At 52.4% G+C, this 24866-nt stretch overlaps 1 protein-coding gene and 1 long non-coding RNA gene across 8 annotated transcripts in view; one reads left to right on the top strand and one right to left on the bottom strand.

Annotated features, from left to right (window-relative positions):
* SIL1 (SIL1 nucleotide exchange factor) overlaps positions 1–24866 on the bottom strand; it is a 93587-nt gene that overhangs the window by 6307 nt on the left and 62414 nt on the right. The window lies entirely within an intron of this gene.
* LOC136791904 (uncharacterized) lies at positions 22758–23631 on the top strand. The gene is made up of 3 exons (XR_010834959.1): positions 22758–23040; positions 23107–23279; positions 23374–23631. It is a non-coding gene; the product is annotated as an uncharacterized lncRNA (long non-coding RNA).

Below are 24866 nucleotides of genomic sequence, written 5' to 3'. Positions count from 1 at the left end.
CATGCAGAAGATACAACTTCTGATCCTAAAACCCCCTCAAATTTCACACTGAAGTTGCTCTGGGCAAGGGAGAGCAGAAGAAGGCTGCAGGCGGGCACGTTTCTGAGCACAGCTGCACTGAAAGGAGCCCCTCGTCTGCTGGCGAGCTCTTAGGCCATTCAGGGAAAACTGGGGTACCGAGGCTCTTTTGTCACATCTCCTACCTAAAATAAATAATAAAAACCGCACAGCAAGGGATATAACTGAAAAATTGGTATGCCTTTTAATGCTTGGCTGGTCACCTGGAGTATTAGATCTAATTAAAATCTCTGAACCATGGCATTTTTGCCAAGGAGAACCTCGTGAGGTTAGGAAGCCTTCCTGGCTGGTAGGTGTGCTGCTCCCTTTTCAATGTTTCTGTTGTTTAATGTCTCTACTATCAATAGTCCACTAACAAAAAGCTCATTTGAGGGTTTTGGAAATTCAGCACAGATTTGTACAAATTACACTGTCAAGCCCAGGGAGAAGCAGCCCGAACAAAATAAATACAATGAGACAGACCGCGGACCGCTATCACAGGAAATTCAACCTGTGCTAATCTGTTACCAGATAAGGGGATGCTGGCATCAGCAATGAAATCTGCTGAAATGAAACGCTGAGGCTGGGACGGAGACGGAGCACAGCCTGTGACGAACACCCGCAGCTCCGCGGGGACGGCCGAGCTCTGGGTGTCCGCAGGGGCCGGGATCAACCAGCCCCAAACCTGGGCGAGGAGCAGCCTCCAGAACGGGGGGACCTGGCACGAGTGCTGCGCTTGGGCTCCTGCAGCTCCCCGCCAGAAGACCCCGCACGTGCTCTGCGCAGCCCCGGTTCATCCTTGGAGGAAGGAGGTGCACGGACCCGCGCTGATCATGGGGCCCCTCCTGAAATGGACGTTCCCTTTACATGTGTCTGAGGTCTCACGGCTCCATCCATCCATCCATCCATCCATGTGTCCGTCCGTCCATCCCTCTGTCATCCTCTTCCTGAAGAGCAGAAAGCCAAGGCTGGTACAGACCCATCACCCAGCTCAGCCACGCAGGAAACTGCCTGTGTCCTGGGGTGGGGGTTGTGCTGGGGTTAATGGGCCTGACACTGGTCTTAATGGGCCTGACACTGGTCTTAATGGGCCCGCCACTGGTGTTCACATTGGCTGAGATGTGTTGAGCAGGGGCAAAGAGCCTGGGGAGACCAGCAGGAAGCTGCACCACCCACAGGTGCCCATGCCATCGTCTCTGAGCAGCTCCTGTGAAAGCCCTGTCCCTGACAAGGTAGGCTCCTTGGGCAGGTGACCCTGAGCTTCTTGACACGTGGGTCATCCATTCGTCCATCCCAGATCATGCCAGGGCCTCTGAACTGCTCTGACACGGCCACCAGACCCTGCCGGCAAGGATCCTGGCCACCACACCCCGCTCCCCAGGGCACAGTCTGTGCTCTGTTCTCGTCTTCGTGCTTTCACACCCCAGCCCAGGCCAATTCTGCATCCAACACCAGACAGCCCCGCCGCCCGCAGCCCTCCGTGGTGCTGCCACCTGGTGCAGTGACCTCTGCAGAGGGCTGAGCCGCCACCAGCACTGCCCCACGCCGTCACACGCACCGCTGCAGTAGGATGGGTCACTTTGGCCACAAGACAATATTTGTGCTTCCCACTGCTGCCTCCTTCCTGAGCTCCTGGAGCTGTATCTTTGCCTAGCACGAATTTAATGCGCCATTTTATCAGCCCAGCACATTCTTGCTCCCTGGCTGGAGGAGGGTGACCATGCCCTTTGGCTGAGGGAGGAAAAACAAAAGCAGGGAAAGAAAGCAAAGAAACCCCCTCCACCCGAGCCTGCCTGCTGCAGAAGGAAACCCTCCGTTTTCTGCCAGTTTATATTTCACTACGCTGGAGTTATAACTTCCCACGAGGGGCCAGAAATTATTACAGGCAAGGCCTGTTTGCCAAAACACCGCAAGCCTCCACAGCACACAGAGAGGGGAAAAAAGGCATTAACAGCGAGCTGCGATCAGCTCCGGCCCTGGGCACGGCAGGGAGGCTGGGGCAGCGCCCCGGTGCTGGGTGGGCAGCCCTGCCCTGGGGGGCACCAAGGGCAGGAGCCCTGGCAGGGACCTGGCCTCAGCCAGCAGCCATCGGGTCAGGCTGTTTGCTCCGATCTGCCTTTTTTTTTTCTCCTAAAGCGTTTTGTGGAAGCAGCAAGGCTGCAGGACGGGGCTGACCGGCCGGAGGAGCCACCAGTGAACATCAAGGTGCAGCTGGCAGCAGGCTTTGGGGCCGGGGCCGTTGCTCCTGCACATCCAGCACCGACTGCTCCTTTGCTGTTTTCACTTCACATGGAAACAAACAGCTCCCGTTGCGCTGAAGCACGGATTTAACAGCCCTATCTGTTAAGGAATACCCTCCCGCTATCACCTTGCCCAGCCTTGATCCAAGGGTGACCCAGAACGCACGTGCACAGACCCGAAGGAGACTTCTCCAAGTTTTTCCAGAGCGCACATTCGGAGGGCGTGGGAAGACTGAGAAGCGGCAGCACAGCCCCGAGGCAACAGCGGCTCTCCAGTTAGACGGGAGCTTGCAATACAGCAGCAAAATTAGATTTAAATTAAAAAAGAAAAAAGAAAAGCCAAGCGGTGTGGAGGGGCTCGGGGACTCAGAAGCACAGAGCAGGGCGGGCAGGCAAACGCCCTCATCTCTACTGCTCTGGCAAGGACACACAGAGAATATTTATTTCTCGGGCTGCTTATCGCCAAAGTGATGCACAAACTGCACAGAGCAGAACGGAGACCCTAAAACAGGGCTGTCTCCTTGCTCTGAGCCTCCTGCTGAAGCCAGACCACAAAGAGGTGTGGGTGGGGGAGAACGGAGGGGGTGCTTCTGCCCTGCCTCCCTGCCGAGACGCGTGGGGTGCTGAGCGGGGTGCCAGGATGCATGCCCTGAGCTCAGGCTTTGATGAAAGCGCGGTGTGGTGGTGAAGAGGCATGATAATCACCGGGCTAGACAGCACTTAATGGGTCTCTTGTCTCTTCAGAACCAGCAGTCTGTGATACCGCGTGGGAAATCAAAGCCAAGGATCAAAGTCTGTGAAGCAGCCTAAAAAATTTAGTACCGTCTATTTAGCCTGTGCTACAAGCGAAGGATCAGAAACAGGCAGGGAAGCAGTGCAGCTTCGCTTGTCCTCCCCGGCACTTGCTCTGCTAACGAAGCACACGGCAGCACCCCAGCCCTCTGCTCGCAGGGGAGCGACGTGGCTGGGGGCTGCGACCACTCCAGGGGGCCTGAAACACGGCCCTGAGCCTCGCGGGGCTCTGGTGCCGCTCAAACCTGGCTGAGAATTGGAAAGACGCTGGGCAAGGTCATTTCTGAGAGCACTGGAAACTGAAAGCTACACAGGCAGGGTCACACGTGAAAAGGCCAAGAACTATTTTCTGAGAGGCCTCTGCGTTGGGAGGCTTTCTGACGGCTCTTGTGTGAATAATAACGTTACAATTACCCGGCCACACAGACACGGACAGCACTGGCCGCTACAACAGCGGTGTTTAAAGGTTTGTCTGCGAGTCAGTAATTCCAGCCTTGACTGCAGCTGTAGGTCTGTGACTCTGAGTAAGAACCGAAACGAGATGCTGGATGACGAACTGCTTGCTAATCCCTCTGCAGCTGGATTTTGGGTTTTAGCTTTAAGGGAAAAAAGCACTGAAATGGTCTAGGTGAGAAGTGGCACGTGCAGAGCGCACACTTTGCCACCGCGTTCCAAGCACTGGCTACAGCATATTCCCCTCGGAAACGGCTGCATCGCAGTCACAAGGAGCTCAGCCACAAATGAAGTCCCGTGCTCCCAAGGGTCCCCAGGCGGTGGGAACCCGCAGCCGAGTGCTCCCGCAGCCCTCCCACAGCACTGCACGCTCCGCTCCTCGCCTGCCGCACGTGGCAGCTCCAACACGGCTCCGAGCCCGCAGCTCCCCCGCTACGTGCAGGTGGCTTCGTCCCGTTCTGAGCTGCGTTGGCAAGAAGAGACAGCTCAGCGCAGGGAACCGTGCAGCCCCCCAAACTGGGAACCACCACCCCGGCTCCGCCACAGGATGCCACCCCAGCAGCCTGCTCCTGCCACGGCACCAAGCACACGGCGCTGAAGCGCAGAGGGGTGAATCTCTTACAAAAACACACGTTCAGCACGGAGATTTTCCACTATTGCAGAGTCTCACGCTCTGGAGAAGGAGGTGGGATGTCTGCGGGCACGGCGGGAGGGTGCTCAGCCAGCCCCAGCCCCGGGCAGGCCGCCTGCCCCCCTTGGGAGCGAAGAGGAGGCGGCGGGGAGCACGCGCACCCCGAGGCCCGCGTGCGGCACAGGTGCCCCAGAAAGGCTGTTCTCTGAGCGCCGGCCCAAAGCCGAGCTTAGCACAAAGGCCTTCAGAGGTATAACTTCAGGAGATTAAAAACCACCCAGCAAAATGGAGCCCTAAGTAGTTGTGCCAATCAAAACAGAGCGGAGAAGAAAAGTGGGGGTGAGGGGGGAAAACCTGACAAAAGGAAAACTAGGTTTCAGTAGGCAACACAATACAACAATTTCGTATGAAAGATGTGAAGCATAAAAGAGATGTTAGATGTTCAAAAGCGCAGAATATAGGAGAGACATAAAAAAAAAAACCCTGAGAAGATGAAAATCTCCACTTCAATGCAATGCTGCCTTCTCACTTTCTACCAAGCCAGGCGCTCAACGCGGTAGCGGGGGAGCAGCAGCGTCCCTGCGAGAGCAACGTGTCTCAACGTGACATAATGGATTACATAGATGCAAGCGTGGTTTTTAATGAGCAATTAGGTTATTGAGTATTTGTTGCTAAGAGGAGAAAAGAACTGCAGAGAATAAGTTGGAGCTGAGTACGTGATTGTGTGATTTTGATGGGCTAATGCGATACTTAAACCGAGGGAGCATGATTCATGCCATAAATGCAGAAATAGCACGAAGAGCGCCTGGAAAAGGTGGGGAACCTTGGCTTGCTACCTGCGTCCCAGATAACAAGCTGAACTGTCTCTTGGTGGTGTGAGCCCTGCGATGTCCCAGCTCAAGGCAGGCTGGCTACGAGGTCCTGCTGCGGACAAGACCACCGTGCCCAGACTGAGTGATGTGGAGTTGAACCAGGGCGAGCTCTGCTCTGACTTGAGCTGGAACATGGCACTTACCCAACATGAGGCCCTTTGCAGAGAATTGAGGAACGAGTCCCAGCTCCGTCACAAAGCAGAGCTCCTTTACGTGGTGATTCCAGGGTCGAGAGCCGCCAAGAGCCCCGCATGCCCGCTGCTGGCCTCGGCGAGGAGCCCGGAGCGGGCGAAGGCAGGCAGGCCGGTATTTTGGAACAGGGAACAATTAGACAAGCTGCAGTGCCATAATGTAGCGTAACAGATGGATAATTAGATTTACACAAAGAGCTGTAAAAGTAATTAAATAAAGAGATGGCATGGTGAATCTGAACGCCCCTGGGACGCAGCGCCCCAGGTGTGGGGAGCCAGAGACCAGCACCCGCTGGGGTCACCGTGAAGCGAGGAATCACCCACAGCGCAACAGCTTCAGAGAGGGGCCAGGAGAAGGGAGAAACCACGCCTGTGGCAAGGGAGAGCTGCAGCGAAGCAGTAAAACCCCTCTTGCTCCTCACCTCGCCATGCAGCAGACTAGAAAAGCGAATACCGGGTGTGGACAATAAAATCTTAGGTGCCGTAATAAAATCAGCTGCGGCAGGTTGTTCTGCTAAACGCTCACAAACAACAGCACGATGGGCTGTGTTATATCTGCAGATATAAAACAAAAAACCAGGCTGGAGATCTCACATGGCAGCAAACCAAGCGTGGGCAGGAAAGCCAACATCTCGGCACGGGTGAGGCTCCTGAGGACACCCCGGAGCATCTTCTCCCGACCCTCACACCACCTTCTCCGACCTGATGGGCTTCGCAGGGTGTTGCTCACCTCCAGCTCCCACCGACGCCAGGGCAGACGGAGCCGTCAAGAGCCTCAAAGCGAGCTCAGCTGCCATGAGTTTAATCAAAGACCCACCGCCGCTGCTGTGATGAAAAGCTTTTGGATTCTCGGGGGGCTATCAACTTCATCCTGTCAGCCCAGAGCAGGAAAGGAGATGAAACAGCTCCGTGAACGTCAGCACACCTTCCCTGCCCTGCTGATGGTGAAGGACGGGCCCTGGCAGCCCGCTCCGGAGCGTGTCATGATTTAGGGGTGCACGAGGGGCCTCATGCTCCCTCCACAACGAGCAGGGAAACGCCATTTGCTCCCTTCCAGCACGATGTGTGAAATCACCGATCCTTCTCGGTGGGTACGAGCAAGTGCTCCAGGGTGCATGGAGAAGGACATCACAGAAACTCCCCTCGGTGCTCAATCATCCAAAGTGATGCTTTATACGGAGGCATAAATCAACCTTAAGGCTCCGTGTGCCATGCTTACAAAACAATATGCATTTCTGAAAGCCTGTTATTTTACTGTAGGTCAAATACATCTCGTTGCCTGAGGATGGGTTTTGTTTCATCAGAGGCTGCACTAATAAAGAGCGAGTGTCTTTCTACGAGGGCAAAACTCATTTACTTCCACGTAATTTTAGCCGTAGCCGGCAAAAAATGTCTTGATTTCTTTTCAAAATCACAACGCAGCAAGGAACAAGAACAATATCGCAGGATTAATACCATGTCCTTGAGTTCATCCAGTGCTTTTCATCAGAGACACTTCAGAGCCCTCCCTGATTTATAGACAGGGAAGCCCAAGCGCTACCAGGAGCACCGGCAGCAGCCCCGGGATGCGGTGGGAACGCCAGCTCCTGCGCCACGGCCGCTGCTCACCCCGTGCTGCTGCCCCACTCTCTTCCTTCTTCACGCTCCTTTTTGACACTGCGTAGCTCTGGTGTGACAAACAGGCGATGTCCCCGCTGCAAGCCGGTGCCCACGGCACCAGCCATCTCCTGAGCTTGGGTTCCCGGTGCTGCTGCTCCAGGTCACGGCTCCCAGGCTGTGCAGTGCTGCTGCGGCAGCTCCCTGCACGCCTCCAGCTTCCAAATCCCAGCTGGCCTGGGGCGGTGGGGAAGGCAGGAGCACCCGGCAGGTCCCTCTGAGCTCCGTGCTGCTGCTGAAGGCCCCCTGCGCAAGGCCTTCTGAAACAGCACCTCGCAGTCAGGCAGCTTTGCAGCCCTGCCAGATCTGCCAGGTCGCACTGCATGCCTTGAATTACTCTGTAAATTACTCAAACAGTTACACAAAGCCTATTGCCGTGCCTTAGGTAACACAAAACGCTGTAAAAACCTGTCTGAAAGCACCACGAGAAGAAAGCCTCCGTGCTGCCCGCTGGGCTCCTAGCACTTGGGCTTGTACCCTCGAGTGGCAGTGAGCACCTGGAAGGTGGCTTGAGGCTAAGACCTCTGGTTGTTACTCTATTTATTTGTTTGCTTGCTCATTTGAGCTGATTTTTCTTTAAGACAAGTGTTAATAATTTAAAAAAAAAGCATTTGCCTGGCTCGTCCCTGCTGGGACCGCCGAAGGAGCGCACAGGCTCTCTGCAGCTCCTGCGGGAGACGCGAGCAAAGTGTGAGAACAGGCACTTCGCTTCCCTCCCTCCACAGCATCTCCGAGCTGCACTGTCCTATTTTAACCCTGCCATCTGTTTCTCAACTCTCTGCATTCCTCTCGTAACCGCCGAAGATATTACATTGCATCAAGCAAATCTTTCCAGCAGCTACCACCCTTTGTGCCCCAGAGCACCTCCCGGTGCCGCATCGGAGGGCGCACCACCGCTGGCTCCCGAACAACGATCGCCTGATCACTTCCACGCCTGGTTTCCATCTCTCCCACTCGCTCTAAATGCAAGGGGAGATGCTGGATCACAAGAAGAATCACACCCATTACAATTGTCATGTTTTCAACTTTGGCTGTTCCCAGTCCCACCGGGTTTAACAGAGTGCTATTAGAATCATTTTAAACTAGAAAACTAGATTTGTTTCACTGAGTCATAATTCAGAACCGAGACTCTGCTCCATTTACAAAAGCAAATCACCATCTCGCAAATGCCAAGCACAGAGAATTGCAGCTCCAAAAGAGAAGCCTGGGGAACAGTTCCAGCAGGGAGAAAGGAGATAAAACTGAAAAGCTGCATTTGCAAACCCTGCAAACCTGTATTATCATTATTATTTTTTCTAATAAACACAAAGTGTGACCCGTGGAATAACAGTTCCCAGATAAATCCAATGAACCAGTTCTGGATCAAGGGACTTCCAGGCATTAAGAGAGGGAGAGCGACAGCAGGGTTTTCCGTCCCAGGAGCAGCACTGTGATGCTGCAGGGCAAGACCACGGGCTCTTCAAGCCCGTTCCTGGGTGGGAAGCCCTCGAGGAAAATTTGGGAGTGACAGAAAGCACCAGTAATTCTTTCTGCTTTCTGATTCATCCCTACTCAAACACCCACATACTATGGCAGAGGAGGCTGGAACTGCTACATTTAGGATGACATTTAAAATCAAGGTTGTGCTGCTGATGGTCATTAAAAATCCAACAGCATTTTTCAGAAACAAGTGGGTACTCGCGTCGGTGTCCCTGCCAAATATCAGCACAGCAGTAATTTTTCTTGTAGCTTCAGTTGAAAGATAAAGGAAAATTGCACCCACCTATAATTACTGTTATTATTGTTGTTGTTGTTTTTCAAACATTTACTATGTACCTTTCTATTTTCCAAATATAAAATAAGACAGAGACATTCCCCCAAACCTTTCTAAGTGTTAGATACATCTCACTTAACATTAGACACCTAAAATTAAGATATCTAGCTTCACTGAGCTGCCTGGGCTCCCTCGGTACCATGTTCCAATCTGCAGTCTGTACATCCCCAGAGAACCAAACTGTTCCTGGATTTCCAAGGAGCCTGCCCAGGCTAACCCAGAAAGGCAAGTCTACAGTCAAAAGCTTTGGATTGGCTCTACAGGGGTCTGTGTCTTCTTTTTTTGTTTGTTTTTTTTTTAGTTTCTGAGGAATTTGGTCAGCAGCAGTGAGCAGAAAAAAATGACCTACCCTGCGGGAGTTGGGGCTGTCTTTGAGTCCTGCCTTACAACGATGCTTTGTCTTTTGGAGGCGTCTCTCTCCTGGTTGGAGATGGAGCCTGGACACTTGGCTCAGGTGGATACACGTAGGAAGACTGAAGCTTGGTGGCGTGGAGCCCATCTTCAGAGAGAGGGCACTGGAAATAACTAGGAATGCCTGAATCAAGCTGTCAAGGAGTTACAAGGACCAAGCTAGCTAACAAAATACGTTAATAAGGCAATGAATGAACATCCGTATATAGAAAACAAAGAAACACAGCTAAACTGAACGCTCAGAAAGGGCAGGAGCAAGGAGGTGAAGCACTTTCAGAAGGGAACATTTTGCATAAAAGATGCAGTGGAATAAGGCACTTACGCAAGACGAGGGGAATTTCAGTAGTGTGTCCTACATCAGTGGGATGGAGAGAACAGATACCTCGACACAGAAAGCCAACGCGCCAATTAAGTTTTCATGACCTTAATGGCATAGACAAAAAACCCTCCTCTGCCACGGTGGAGGAGGGAGCCGACAGATGGACTTAGCCTGGGAATGAAATGGTTAGGAAAAGCCAGGAAGATCTTGAGATGAGCACTGCCTGTGTACTGGAGAGCAGTCGTGGGCACCAGAGGTACGTTCGCCGGGACAGGCGCTAAGGGCTTGATCACTGGGGCAGAAGAAACCTCCGAGGGCTGAGAGCCGCCGTGGAAGATGTGAAGCCTGGATTCAGAAACAGCTTGAACGTGAAGGAGGAAGCGGGGTTCAATTTATTCAACACTCTGGAACTGTGGAAAGACATACGCTACCCAAACGTTAGCTGCGATGATCACTTCCCACTGTCAGACGTTGTTAGGAGAGGACGGGAAGGTGACACAACCAGAAGTTCACACATGTGCTGCGAAGGCGCAGAAGGAGGGAACACTTGCCAGGATTGCCGGGACGGTAATACTCCAGTTGATCACAGCCTAGTAAACAAATCTGGGTTTGCATTTCCATCTGTCCTTTACTGCATTGGTCAGGGGAGGAAAGAGGGCAGTGATTGCCCCTCGGAGCCATCACGGACACGGTGCAGACCGCCGGGTGGTCTCTGCCTGGTGCTGGGGGCCGTGGGGTGCTGTGCCGACCTGCAGAGGCTGCGGATGCTCAAAGGAACCACTTCGGAAACCAACGGCCCTTAGCTGATGCTTCCTGCCTGGACAGACATGCGTCAGGCCGCCCAGGAGCACCAAGGGTGTCCCCTTGCCAGCATCCCTCAGCCCGGCAGGCGGCAGTCGCGCTGATCTCAGGCCCTTCACGCAGGGGAGGCTGCCACGGCCTCCAGCTGAGCACACAAACCCTGCGAGATGAGGAGCCGCCTGTTCCACGCTAATGACTAACGACACGAGTGCATCATCCTCCCGTGGCCATCCCCTGAAGTGTGAAAGTCTGGCCTCCTTCCCGAGCGGAGCTGCTGTTGCTTCCCGCAGACAACACCCGTTAGCGACTCGTGATGAAGAGATCAGGATCCGCACACCTCCTGCCTTCCTCTGTCCTTCCTTTTTTACCCCCAGCAACAAGGGCACCAGCTGGAAACCAGCCCAGGGAGGATCCGTACGGCCCTTTCCCCTCCCTTGCCGCGCTGGCTGGCTTTCTGCCTTGCCCCAAAGCTGGCGGCACCAAGTGGCACCGGCAGCGCGGGGTGAGACGCCCCACCAAGTCAGCACACCGACCTGCCTCCTTTCTGCTTCCTTTCTGCCTGCTGTACAAAACCTAGGGAAAAACAACCTCGATTTGATCTCAATTGATCAATGTGAAATTCAGCAGTGGATCTCATCTGTTCTTCGCCCCCAGGAGGGATCGCTTGGCAGTAGGGGTAGGAGACAAACCAATTATCACGTTGGGAAATAGAACTTTGCTTTTTGTTCAAGTCCATCTCGCAAAACTACCGTGTAGCTCAAATTCTCTCCCTTTTGTGTGCTTTCTCTGTAAATTCCCCAAATCCGGCACAAATCTTCCAGCGTGTTTGCCCTGGGATAAATCTGGGCAAGCTCCCGGTCCTCAGAAGCTGATCCACGTCGACGTCCTTCACGCCGCGCTGTGACAACACGTCACATAATGCCTTTGACAATCTGGGCCCCCTTATTTATGGCAATGGACCTCCGTGTTCCACAGCACAAATCTGGGGCCGTACAGCTGACTGGGGGCACATTACTTGTTCTTGAAATGTAGGCCACAAAGCCACTTTAGTTCTGCTTTTGCTTGTAAATCAGGGTCTTACATATGTAATTGGCCTAAACCGTAAGAGCAAACAACAGCAGTGGTAGCACAGTGCCAGCAATTATTCATGCCTATAATAAACGCCTGTAAAATTGAAAGCCAGCCTTTAAAAATCTGGCTCCTAACTGCACATACGAAAAAGACAAAAAACTCATTTGCAGGGCTTGGCCAGTGGAGTTTTTGATGTGGGGGGAGAGGCTGAGAGGGTTAGGATATGTTTTTTTCCTTTTTAATTCTTTAAAAACATCGCTCACGCCTACGTTTAGGTCAGGGATTATTTTGGCTGCATTTCAGAGTTTTGGAGTAAACGCAGTGACGTGCACGGAGGACAAATCTGCCCCGCGTATTAACAGAGGAGGTCTTTGGGAAGGAGCACAGCTGATCCCCATCCCTCGGCAGGCAGGAAGCGGAGAGCATCCGTCACAGACCGCCTTTATCCCCGCCGCGGTGCTGAGCCAGCAGCGAGCCTGCCGATGGGATGTCACCAGCCCGAGGGGACTTACAGCCCCTGCTGCCCCCGGCCCCGCGCTCCTGGGCACGCAGCGCGAGAGCAGCCGCGCCGACCCGGAGTCCTGGGCAGCTCCCCCCCGTCAGTGACGGCATCCTCGCTGATAAATCACGAAGGACGGAAGGTCTTAACAGCTCGTTCTTTCTGCTACCCATATTTCTCACCCACAGCAGCCCCTATAAAACTTTGGCAGCACGTTGCTCAAAAGCAACGCGGTCTGCCCTGCTGGCAAAGGGAACAGGCGTCTCCCACGGGTGGTCCTCACAAGCCTGGGGAACAACACCGGGCTGCGATTCTGCAACCTCCAGACCCTGAATTTCTTCAACGACCAGCAAGGCTGGCAGGTGGCAGCACCGCGAACAAATGGAGGGAGGACGGGGTGACTGCCAGGGAGCGGGGAGATACTGCCCGGTGCGCTGGCAGGCCCCGCACACAGGGAACGGGCACCTCACTGCGCTCACCCCAAAAGCAACGCGTTGTGTTCTCCTTGGTCACCTGCCTTCACATCCTACAGATGGCCTTCCACCCACATCCCTCGGGGGGCCAGGGGATGGCCAGGGGCTCCAGGGCTGGAGGGTCCCGCAGCTTTGCCGGCCCCGCGCTCCTCCAGCTCGTGGCTTCCCCAGCACCCATCGGGCAGAAGCAGATCTCTCCCGTGCCAGCACCAACGCAGAGCACAACACAGGAGCAGGGACATTTGACTCGTGTTGGGCCTCCCAGGTCTGAGGAACCGAAGGACTCCCTTAAACACGGAGCATGTTTCACATTTCCCTTGGCAGCTCTGATTTTTCCCGGCTCTAAGCAGTGGCTGAGCATGAATGGGGAGAGCCCTGCAAGGACTGCTGCCCCTCTCTCCGCCACGCAGAGCTTCCCCTTCACAAACCGCCTGTAACTACCAAGTTTCAGGAGCTTCTGAAGGGAACCACATTCATCATAGCTCAGAAGGGACCTTTTGGCCTAATCCCCACTAGAAAAACTGCCACAACGATCCTCCCATCTCACAATTAGCAGTGACAGAGACTTCGCGATGCCGGGCGATGCGGTGCTGCTATGACAACAGGACCCGGAGACTTGTTACGGGTCTCATCGAGGGATAACGAGCAATCACGGCTCACGGAGAAGACAGATATCAATGAGGGCCGTTGATATTGCGACGTTTCCCTGGCTCAGGCTGGGTTTTTGGTGAGCCTGTAAAGGTTGGCTCGCGTTGTTAGGGCACAGGCACCGCGAGTACAACTTCTGAGGACGGGCAGATTCCTGGGGAGTACGGATGAATATTCATGAAGGAACTCAGTTTGGGAGAGGAAATGAATCAAGTGTGACAAATGCTGCCTATTAGGAAAAGAGGGTGGTGCCTATTTTTAGTGGAGTTAAGCAAACATTAAGGCTCACTCTCTAAGAACTCCAAATAATGGCACTCGCCGGCTCTGCCTCCCCATCGCCGGGGAAGAATTTAGCAGCATGTTGCCACAGCCAAAACCTGCTCGCCTGAACAGAAGTGTTCTGATTTAGCCCCCGTATGTGTTTTATAAAAATAAAAGTTTTAATCTCTAATCTGCATAGGAAGATGTGACAGCTTCCACCAGGATTTTTTCCCCCTCTCCAGCATCAGAAGGCTCGGAGGAACCTTTTTAAGACGGAAGAAAACGCTGCATTCAAATCTCCGAAAAGAGCACTCACGCGGAGCTGTAATCACTTCAGATGCACAGAATTATCAGGAGGAGAAAATTCATCTCACTTAGAATCAAGACCCAATTTGAGGCAGAAAGGAAGAGGCTTGGTTTGCCGCCGTGCCAAGCACTCAGACTTTTCACTGAAGTCAAAGAAGCTCCAGCTGCTCTGAGCCATTGAAAATCATGCCCAGAATCTCTAGTGAAACTTGTTTGTAGAGATGACAGCAAGCTGATAAGGATGTTGACTATTCCAAATAAGCACACATTATTTTATATTTTTAGAGATACTTAGCCCGGCTATTATTATTATTAAGCAGAGGTGGAGTATTTACTGCCTCCTTCTCGGAAATCTGTAAAAATGCTGCCTTTTAGCAGGCTCTTCTTTTCTTCTGGTTAATATTAAAGAGTTTCCTCTTACTTTTCAGACTTACAAAATGTCCAATTAAGTAAGACAATAGAAAGAGAGTACTGCCTGATAAAAATAACATGCTCCCCACTAAGCTATTTGAAACGCCTTGATCTCATAACCTATGCTCCCGACCTGAGATTAAGATCAGGGCATTTGGAGAGGTCTTTACGGTGTTGTCCTAAGAGCGAGCACTCAGAAGATGCCGTGGGCAAGGGGACGGCACCAACCATGGAGGAAGGACCGTCACAGAAAAGCCCCTGCAGGCACAGCCCTGCTGTCATTAGCTCAGCTCGTTCCTTGACTCCTCCACCTGCAACACCACGTGGCTATTGTCACATCCCTTGCAGAGCTTCAATCGTGGTCTTACCGATGGCTTCTTCTAACAAAGCAGCAGCTCTGCAATGAGACTTGTACGTATTTATTACTGCTATCTGCCTGCGGCACTCTGATGCTCCCACTGGGGCTGGGTGGGATTGCACCCTGCCAGCCACCGCACGCAGAGAGAGACCCCGCAGCAGCCACCTCCGGCAGCCTGCCTTCCTGCTCATCCCTTCCCTGCAGGGAAGTCCAAGAGACAGCTGTTCAGAAGAAATGAAGTACCTTACTCAGCTGAGTCCTCCTGAAAGTCAAAGAGGTGGCTCAGCTGACCAACGTCCTTTCCTTACCTTCACGTTGCTGCCTAGCAGCATGGGGAGGATCTACTGGAAGCTGGTTAATGCCAAATCTGCCCAGAACAAAAGCATTTGCTGGAGTCCATGCGAAAGCCTGGAGCCTGGGGCCAGACAGGCTTTTAAGAGAAGGGTCATCTGCACGCCAGGGAACCAGGAACAAGACGGAAATCAACAGCAGAAATTTGCAGTCTTTCCCAGAGCAGCCAGACACTGGAGCCTGCTCGCCACGCACAGGCAGCGTGAACCACACCTGTGGCTTTGGGATCAGAGTTGCCTCCTCCTGAGGCTCCCAAACTGGCCTCTCCCGATTGATTCCCCTGGCTTTCAGGTGACGAGCTCCCCTTTCATTTGGAGGGCACGATGCCCACCACTAACGAAGCACAGCTCGTTACCGGCTGCACTGGGGCAGCCCACGTCCCCAGGGTGCTGCCCACAGCTGGGTCCCCACCAGGCCAGCAGGCAGTGCTCACCATGCGTCGTCCCCTGGGCACGTCACAGGGTCATTTGTTAGCGAAGTTGGGTCCCTCGTCCTTTAGAAAACCCAGCTCCGTCCCTCGCTGCGGCCGGCCCTCAGCAACTGTTGCCATGGTTATTGCATTTGAGTGCTTTTCATCAAGAAGATGCTGCAACAGCTGAATTGTCTCTAGCATGAGTTATTTAGGAATAACTAGTTAGTGAGTAGGAATAATGGGTTTAAACTGCCCACAGAAGCCAGCGATCGCAATTATTTTTGCTTTGATCCTGCCTTCTTTCTGGTCTCTGCCAGGTTCAGGTTTAAAGTGTGGGCTAGAGATAAGCAGCAAAGGATGAACACTTCCTGAAGGGAAACACACTCATCTCTGCGAGGAGATTAAAAGTCTCCCTTTATAGAAAGCCTCTGCTTTTCAATCAGTCATAAATAGGTTATAACAAGGCACAGCAATAAACCGGGAAACATAGATCCCCACCTGTCGGGTTCAGGTGGAGAAATGAGACGTACTTTCCAGCTCCATCATGTTAATCGGTAATCAAGACGTGATGGGCAGAGCCCCAAACCCGTCCGTCAGGCACGGGGAGCGACTGGCGTGCCGGCACCCTCCTGCAAGGCGCGGGCTGCGCCAGGACACGTGCTCCTCGCCGGGCACAAAGCTCGTGGTGGGCACGAGCCCACGGCTCTGCTGGGGTGCTGGCACCTCGCGTCGAGCCGTGCTTCAGACCCACTTTCAAGATCACAAAGTGAGCGAACAAAGCCTGCTCCAGAAAGCCACGTCCGTTTTGTTTTGCTCTCATTTAAAGCTCTGAAAAGTGACGGGGTAACAATGGAGCTGGTTTCCCCCCGCAGATCAGGTCCCACAGCGCAGTCCGTCAGGCATTTAATGACATAAATGCCTTGTGCTGCTCTGTGCCTGCCCTGGTACAGCTTTTGGGCAGGGAGGCACATCCCACGGGACCTGCAGAACAGCGCAGCTACAGCAGAGGCACTGGGAGCCTGCTGCAGCCTGCACCCACCGGCACCAGGGCCCCCAAACCCCATCCCCTTACAGCAGTGGGCATGGCAGGGTGAGGATGCTGCCCGGGGTCCCGGACCCTGCACACGGAGCAATCCAGCTTCAGCTTCATTCACACACACGAGCCTAAGGGCAAGAGAAATGCACTAGATGTCAGCCAAGCACGACTCACTGGAGCCATCGCAGCGGCCGTGCCATGGAGACTCTCCGCGGAGCAGCAGCACTGGGCTCAGAAGGGTGCCTACCCAGTAGCAACTCGCAGGGATGCCTGAGCTGGCTCCAGCACCGCAGCCAGAGCCACCAGGCTCTGCCACCAGCTCCCGCGGGCTCGGCTTCACCTGGCTGTGTTGACGAGCCGCACGCCGCCGGCAGAGCTGCAGCCCACCACGCAGCTCTGCCCACAGCACGCCACAGCCCTGCTCGGCGACCACCCACGGGCAACGAGCTCTTTTCTTGCAAACTGGCTACACTTTGATAACGGCAACGGTCTAAAACAAATAACTGCATTTATGTGACGTGATGCCCAAAGAGATCTCGATTCAGCCTTTTCTGAGTTACCAAAAGAGACAGAAAAAGACTTCACTTATTCTAGCTAAAGTAGCTGGATTTAAAGAAATTAAATTTGTCAGTTCATTAGCGTGTAACATAAAAATGAAAAATGCATTTCTAATTCCTGATCCACTAATCCACAATCCGCTGATCTGCAATCCCCAGAGCCCACAAAGAAAGAAAAGAAAATCCACAGCAGCCTCACGCTATTTCTCTAAGACTTCCTGGGCACGTCCTGCAGAGAAAGCTCGCACTGCAGACCCTTCCTCCCTGTACAAAATACACTATGGCATATTTCCTGCTGTACTAGAGGGTATCATGAATAACAAAAAACAAATTGCGCTTGTCAGAATAAATGAACAGTGGATGTTCTGTGAGGTGCCAGGCTAGATGCTTCACGTGTTTGCTCAACTCCCTATCGATCTGCAATATCAGCTCATTTGCAGCAGCCCTCCCGCTCCCCAGGACAATTAGCGAGGTCCTATATTTGCGTTCTTAACTCAGAATCGCTGCTGCTGCGCTGCAGGAAAGGTGGCTGGCCCATGCGAAAGGCTCCCCTGGCTGGCCTGAAGGGACGTGTCCCTCTGCACCTTCTTCCCAGCTGATGTGCCTCCGTGGAAGCTGCTCCTCTTCCACTTCTGCCCCTTGCTCACTCTGCATACATCAAACCATGACTGCTACGGGCAATATCAACTTTCTACACCAAATCCTTCTTTACGTTATTTTAAAACCCTCTGCTTCATTCAACTAGCCAGGGTGGAGGCATCCAAAACCCTCTCTATGGCCAGCACACCCCATGGCAGCACAAGCCATGGCTCTGTGCAGGGGGAGATGTGCGGCCAGCACCAAGCCATGGGCTGGGAAATTGGGCTGCCTGCTGGGGGGGCCACAGCTGCACGTAGCTGCCCCCCTCGTGCCCTCTCCAGACACACTGACACTACTCCGTGTGCTGACCTGCTCTGGCCTCTGCAAAGCAACTCTGCCTTCACTCACTGCTGCTCCCCAACGCTGAAGCTGCTGAGGACTTGCTGACCATGCACGCGTGGCCGTGGTTGGAGCTTTTCGGCTGGTTTGCGTGGGGAGGGCTGGCTTCCAAGGCACGAGGTGGAGACCTCCTTTCTGCAACTTCTTTTCTTTGTCCTTTCCAGGAGCTAGGTGAGAAAAACTTTAAAAGTGCGTGGCTACAGACTCCAGAAACACCCGCTAATGCCCAAACCCAGGCAGACAATGCCACCCTGTACTCCTCCGCTGCTCCCTTTCGAGGGGCAGATGCACCCTTCAACATTCCAAAAGCAAAGATGCCCCCAGCACACACGAACCACGCGCTGCCTCTGCACCTCCACGCTCCCAAATTCCTTGGAACACACCTCAAAGCCTTCCCCCCGCCCAGCTCTGCTCTCTATCGCAGCAGTCGCACAAGAGCCATCAATGACTGCACAGCTGTGGGAAGCTCGAGACCAGAAATAGCAGCTCGTTACCGAAGCGCGTCATCGCGTGCCAGGGACCCCGATGCGCCCTTCGGCTCCTCTTCCCATCGCTGGCACAGCTCTACCAGCTCCTCGTGCCCTCCTCCAGGAACAAAACACACCTGCACCCGTCCCAGGACCCGTGTCGCGACCTGCAGGGGACAACCCGGGACTGAGCCCACCAAGTGACATCTGCATTTGTCACACCGAGCTCCTCAGCCCGCGCGTGGGGACTCACGCCACCTGAACTGGTCTTGGGATGCTGCCCGGGCAGGACCAAGCCCCGACTCCACGCAACTCTTGAAGGGTTTGGTTAATCCTAACGCCGACTCCAGTTTGGGTTCCATCTGTCTTTATTCCTCCAGGGACTAATAAAGCAGCACCGTGTGTTTTCATACACTAGCTGAACCAAAATTAAGACAGATTTCAATACAAAGTGCCTGAGAAGAAAAAGCATTTTCTAGTAAGAAAATTTCAGGGTCGTTACAGTTCTCAGCTTGCAGAAAGATTTTGTTAAATAAGATCAGCAGGGTATTAATTTGGAGAACAACACAGGTGAATTCCTGCTTGGTGCAAGACACAAACACGCCAAAATCACATTCATGGGCTCTTAGGACAGGAGCATGTATGGAGATGTGCTCCCATCCCCGTCCGAAGGGAGGTGGGGAGCTCGCAGCAGGAGAAGAGAAGCGCCCACGTGTGCAGCAGCCGACCGAACGCATTCCTGCAGCCGGCACCCTGCCGCACCAGGCATGGACCAGAATCCAGAAACCCTTTTAAACTCTGTTACGTTGACAGGAATAGATAATAAACCAACCAAGAACCCTTGCGTTTCATCTCATGTGGCATTTTTTAGCTGCTTAAGGCTAGGGGAACCTCTGCATTTTACGGTGCCGTTACCACCCCAGGATTTTTGCTCCTACCTCCCAGAAACCCAGCCACAGGCGCTTCAACCAGACAGACCTGCATGTCCATTTTAATAAGGCAACTCCTATGTTGATCTAGTGGTTTATAAAAAGCAACACCCCTAATTACTGATCTCAGCAGACGGAGCCAAGGACTAACAGCCTGTCCCTCAAACAGCCACGGCCGAGCTGTGCCCATCGCCGCCCGGCCGCCAGCCAAGCAGCAGCACCGTGCTCACTCGTTCCTCTCCCAAAGATGCGATCCTCCTTCAGTGACAGCCAAAAAATGCAGGGATGCTCACGATGGACAGGTCAGCTGCAGGACAGTTAACAAAACTGAACAGGTACAGCTCGGCGTTGGGGCAGGAATAACTGAGAAACGGCCCCGAACACGGAGGGAGCAGCGTGATGGACGGGGCGTTCGCCGTGACCCACGTATCACGCAGGCTCCAGCTAACACCACCTGACTGCTGGCAGAGTCCTTTCTCTTTCCCATCACCTATTTTCAGGGCATTCAGAAAATTTAAAAAGGAGAGACAGAGAAGTTACATGGTGCACTCCGTGCTAGATTCATAACAGACAGTACCAGTGAGAATCTGCAAGAACCGAAGCGCGCTGTGGGACAGCCAGGCGCGTCTGACGGACGCGAGGACGCAGCCCTTTGATGGTTGCCTTCTGGAACTGGCTACCCTAGAAACTCGTTAACTGCAGCGGAAAGGATAAGTGACGTACAGAGAACCAAATTGGGCTTCAGATCTATTCAGAACTCACGCAGTGGCATCAAGGAGCTACGACTCGGTGGGCAGCAGCGGCGATAACGTTTCTCAAACCCAGGGGATGGCTCCAAGCCACGGGGCAGCGGCTGCCCCTCAGAGCCTGGCAGGGCTCAGAGGTCTGCCCGGCCTCCCAGACAGCCAAGCCAGCTGGTCATCCCCTTCCAAACCACGCGAGGCAGCTCTGAGGGCTTCCAGTGGACATTTTCTTTTAAGCAGAAATAGGATCGTCTAAAATACAGATCAAAATCTGGCTCACAAGAAGATGCAGAACGTCAGCACCTGAGGGAAGATGCAGGCAGTCAACAGTGATGATGAGTTTCTTCAGAAAAAGATAATTTCCAGTAAGCTGTTGTTTTTTCTCTCGGCAGAACATTACCCTATGCAAACACTTGGAGAGCCTTGAAGGGGCTGCGGTTGGAAGCAATCTGGTGGAAGACCTGAGGAACTGTCTTTGTGGATGAATAACCAACTGTTTCGCTGCATCTTAAAGCACGCGAGCAGACAGAAGACAAAAAACTTGATCAAAACACAGTATCTGGAAAACAGGCAGGCTGGAGGATGCCAGCCTGGGCACGAGCTCATGTGCCGAGACTTGATCCCTCTTCAACCAGGACAGGCAAGGGCCAGCATTAGGCACTGTGACAGCCCACGGCTGCTGGCTGGTTTTATTTGCTCCCTACGCGAGCCCTGGGCCCAGCAGCTCTGCCTTCCTCTCCTCGGCACGACGGGGAGAGCAGGGGAACAACAGAGGGCTGGCAAGAAACTGGAGCTAAACCCCAGACGCCGCCTGGAATCCCACGAGAGCTACGGGCAGGCCCCCAGGACCCCTTCGGAAGCCTGGTTCTGCCTTTCCTGCTCGTGCTGCGAACCCGGAGGGATCTGCCTCTGCATGCTTGCAGCGTACAGCCTGCCAGCAATTAAATCCAACAAAAGCAGCAATCAGGAAAGGGGTAGGAGGGTGCACACAGCAGGACCTGCAAAGAAAGGGACGGGATCCAGATCCTCCCATAGCAGCTCAGACAATTGACGTAATCACTGGGCCAGCTCTGTCCACCCCAACCCCTGCTCAGAGCAGGTATGTAATTGAGGCTAGATCCCGCATTTCCTGCTCTCATTGTTCGTCTTCCTCCCATTTTTTGTTTCTTTGTTCTATTCAATGCACTTTCTCAACCTCCCTTCTAAAAACACATTAGCGACGGGCTGCTACAGCCCTCTGCACAACGTGATTAAAGAGGAGACGCAGATGCCTCTTCTTTGTGGAGCGTTTTGCACCTATTACTCGGAGGGAATGCAGGGAACACGCGACATGGAAAAGTCGCAGCAGGTCAGGAAAATAATGTAGGTGTTATGTAGGAAAATCTTTGAAGCTTGTGAAGCCATTAACTGAGTGCAGAGGCTGTAGTAGAAAGGATAAACACAGAACATGGATGATGAATAAATAGTGGCTTAAGTGACAAAGGAATACATGTTGCGTCCAGTGATGAAGCACCAAACCCAGCGAGTTTGGGCTGTTTTTTGCAGAAAGTGATTAGGTAACCAGTCTGAGTGCGTTTCTTACAAATGAACCACAAGAATTCAACGGCTTTAGCGGAGAGCACGCCTCGTGTTTTTCCTAAATGAGAGAAGACAGAAACAAGGTGTTTTATACAACGCGTGACCTGGCTGCGAGGGCTTTTTTCTGCAGGTTGTGTCACCAACATCCCTGCTAAAGGCAGGGCGCTGCTGAGCCCGGCCAGCAGGCTTAGGTCCCCAGGCACCGCCAGCTCTCCCGCGAGCGGTGCGCTCAGGGCACGCCAGCTCCAGCACGCCAGCGAGCTCCTGCACGGCTCTGCAGCCCCTGCCTCCTTGTGGGGTCAATACCTGAAAAATTCCCCACATTCATCCAAAGTGAACACATCCCCAAGCCCAAAACAATCTCACTGGGACAGGCTAAGATGTGCTAGATGTCCACCCGTCCCATGTCCACCACGTCCTCCCCTGCTGCACCGGGTCAGCCTCCAGAAACCTGCCCTTACCCAGCATTTACACGACCAAAACACTCAGGAAAATGAAAACAGAAGCAAGACTCAGATTCTAGATTTTTCTCCTGGGGTCTCCTCTTCCTGTTTTCACAAGAGCACAAGGATGGCAGTTTACTATTTAATTGTTAATTACACTTCCTTATTATATTTCAGATGATGAAAACTGTTTAGGGATTTATTCTTCTGTGTAATTAACCATAATGACGAAACACAGTTTTATACCGCACTGCAGTTTTTGTTGAGGTTATTTATAATGGGAAAAGGCTAAATAGGTTGAGTTCATTATCGTTACAGAAAAAATTGAGGTGACCCAATCAAATTAATTTGAAATTAAGTGCAGTGAGGCTGCTAACTCCACACAAGTCGGGAGTTTAAATAAAAATAGAATAGAATCTACAAAGCAAGAAATTACCAGTGGGCAGGGAGCTGAGCTAGAATTACTGCGTCTGAAAGGTGGCAGCACACAAAGTTGTCAAACAAGGCCACCGAAGCAAACAGCGAAAATGAATAAAGAGATGGGAAAAGATTGCAGGGTGTAAAAAGAGAAGCCGGAGGAGGAAGAGACAAACATGAAGATGGATTTGAAATAAATGGGAAGGGACAGTGCTTGTTAAGCTAACTATATGTATCTTTCTGCCTGGAGATTCTTCTGTCCTTATGAGACGGAACCAAAGCAAGGTCTTCAATTTTACTTTTCCTGAGTTTATCGTGTACCACTGGACCTCAATATTAAACAGCAGTGAGCATCAACCAGTTTCATTGCGAAGTCAAACTTAATTCCAAATCGTTACTTCTGGTGGGGATTTTCTCCTGTTGGCAAAGATCCTGAAAGCCGCCAGTACTCCTCCGACAGACACAGGAGTCGGATGCGGTAGGAGAGCGGACACCACCGAGATACCAACAGACACAGGGGGTGCGAGACACAACATTCCCCCGTTCCTACCTCCCGAAGGAAAGAAGATGAAAAATGAGAAGCCGAAGTGAGAACAGGCAGACCTCACGGTGCTGAGCAGCCCGAGCACAGCTCAGCGCGGACCCACGGCTCCGGGCTCCTCTTCCAGGCTCCTCCTTGCCGACACAGGGCCAGCTCTCAAGGCGCCTTGGGGCTGGCTGAGATGAGTAACGGCTCTCGGGATGTTTGTGATGCACGTTGTCAGAGTTCCAGGGGTTTGTAACTTATGGGAAATGAATAAGAGAGGCAATGGGCTGACATGAGACGCGTCTGGGAAACTTCCAGGCTGCCGCCAGACGATGCCCAGGTTACTAGCTGGGACGGGTTTACTCCCAAGCCTTTGCCAAGTCGTAACACTTGATTTATCATTCAGGGCCGAAATGGGGAACAGCGAGATCCCGGTAGCTTCGGGCTTGTTGGAAGGTCTCCCACCCAAAGAGGCTGTGCTGGGGACTGCCTGGTGTTCTGCAGGACATCTGCCACACACGAGATCAGACCGCTGGCTGGAGATCCTGTCCCCAGCTACACGGCTCGAACAGAACTCAGGTCCTGGCTCCCACTTAGGCCACACCAAAATCTCACTTTTTGCCCTCTCTGCCCTCTCCCCGTGAAATACAAACCGCTTCTCTTTGCCTCACAGGCTGCATGGCTTAGCTCCTCTCCTTCTTCACCTCTAATTCACCCCTAAGCATATGGGGATCATTTGGGATAAAGCTTCAAGAATGCATTTGACATAAATTATTGTTCCCCTCCTAAACGGATTACAAAAATCCTTTTATTGCAAAATATTAAAATGTTCAAATTATTGGTGTGGAAAAATGCTTCCTGGTGGTAAAGTTTTTAAAAATTGAGGTTTTAAGCACAAACGTAATCCTTCCTGGCTAACATTTCCAGTCTTGTGAAACTTCTAGATACAAATTGCACAGAGGCCTGGCTGTGCTGCGAACAAAGGAAGATGTTGCCTGTAAATAGCTTAGAGGACATCAGAAGACACTTCTCTCATCAGCAATCTTTTTAGCTTAATATAGCTCCTCTTTGCATAAAACATTGACATTTTTGCAATGTTTGGACCCAATGGTGCGAATGCTGATTGTCATCCGAAGATGCCGGAGCGTACCTTCAGAAATATGCAAGAACATTTTACAGACAGTAGTTTCACTTGCCTCCAAAATGCTGTATCTTAATATTTCATACTTTATATATATTTAAATGTTAGTACCACTGGATAAATGCTAACATGCTTTTATGCTAATGCAATCACTGAAAATCCAGATAATGTTGTGTATTGGCATATACTGTTAGTGAATTATGGATACCTAAATGTACAATCCCACATGCCTAGCAATTATTTTTGTTCGTGCATTTAACTTTTATTTGCAATCAGAGCACATGAGGATTGTTCAAATGAAGTTTACTTTTGCAAACTGCTGAATGGAAAACATTTCGTTAAAGGTTTAAAAACAGTGAGGCTGTGATGAGGTTGCAGAGTTGCAATAAGGGCAGCGCTCAGAGAACTCTACCAGATGGAACGATGTTTGGTTTGGTCACAGACTCGGCAATTAAACCCCAAATGTCTAAAACGAAGGACGTATAAGAGAAACAAGAGATGAAATCTTGATTTCTTCCGTACCAGGTCACTCTCTCCCAAGACAGAGGCTCACAAGTAGAGGCAGACAGAGCCCTGGAGGACCGCATCCATCCAGGCAGTTCCCTGGGACCCTTCCCTCTGGGGACCAAACTCCTCTGTGCTAAGGCTGCTTTTCAAAACCAGTTTAAGCCAAATAAACCAGATTACTATCAGGGCAAGGAAATCCCAAACATCCCCTGCCGTGCCTTCTCTTCCTCCTCCTCCCTCCTGCCTTTGCTGATTTCGGCATCTTGGCCAGCTACACGGCCCATTGACTCAAATTGCTGATCTACTTGAAACCATTTTACCCCAGCTTGGTTTTCAGCTCTCTGAGCCAAATCCCCACCAGACTGCACGCAGGCAGGGCCCGGGACACGGCCCGAGGCAGTGCTGCTGCTCTTCTACAGCAGTTGCACTGAAATTCACTGTGAAACCAGCGCCTGAAGCAAGGGAAGAACTGCTATAAATTCACCTCCCACCTGCAGCTGGTCATTGGCAGTGAGGAA

Source organism: Anser cygnoides, chromosome 14 (assembly GCF_040182565.1).
Source record: "Anser cygnoides isolate HZ-2024a breed goose chromosome 14, Taihu_goose_T2T_genome, whole genome shotgun sequence".
In the NCBI taxonomy this organism is placed as follows: domain Eukaryota; kingdom Metazoa; phylum Chordata; class Aves; order Anseriformes; family Anatidae; genus Anser; species Anser cygnoides.
Note: the sequence above shows the minus strand (reverse complement) of the source record. Positions and strands in the feature narration are given on the sequence as shown.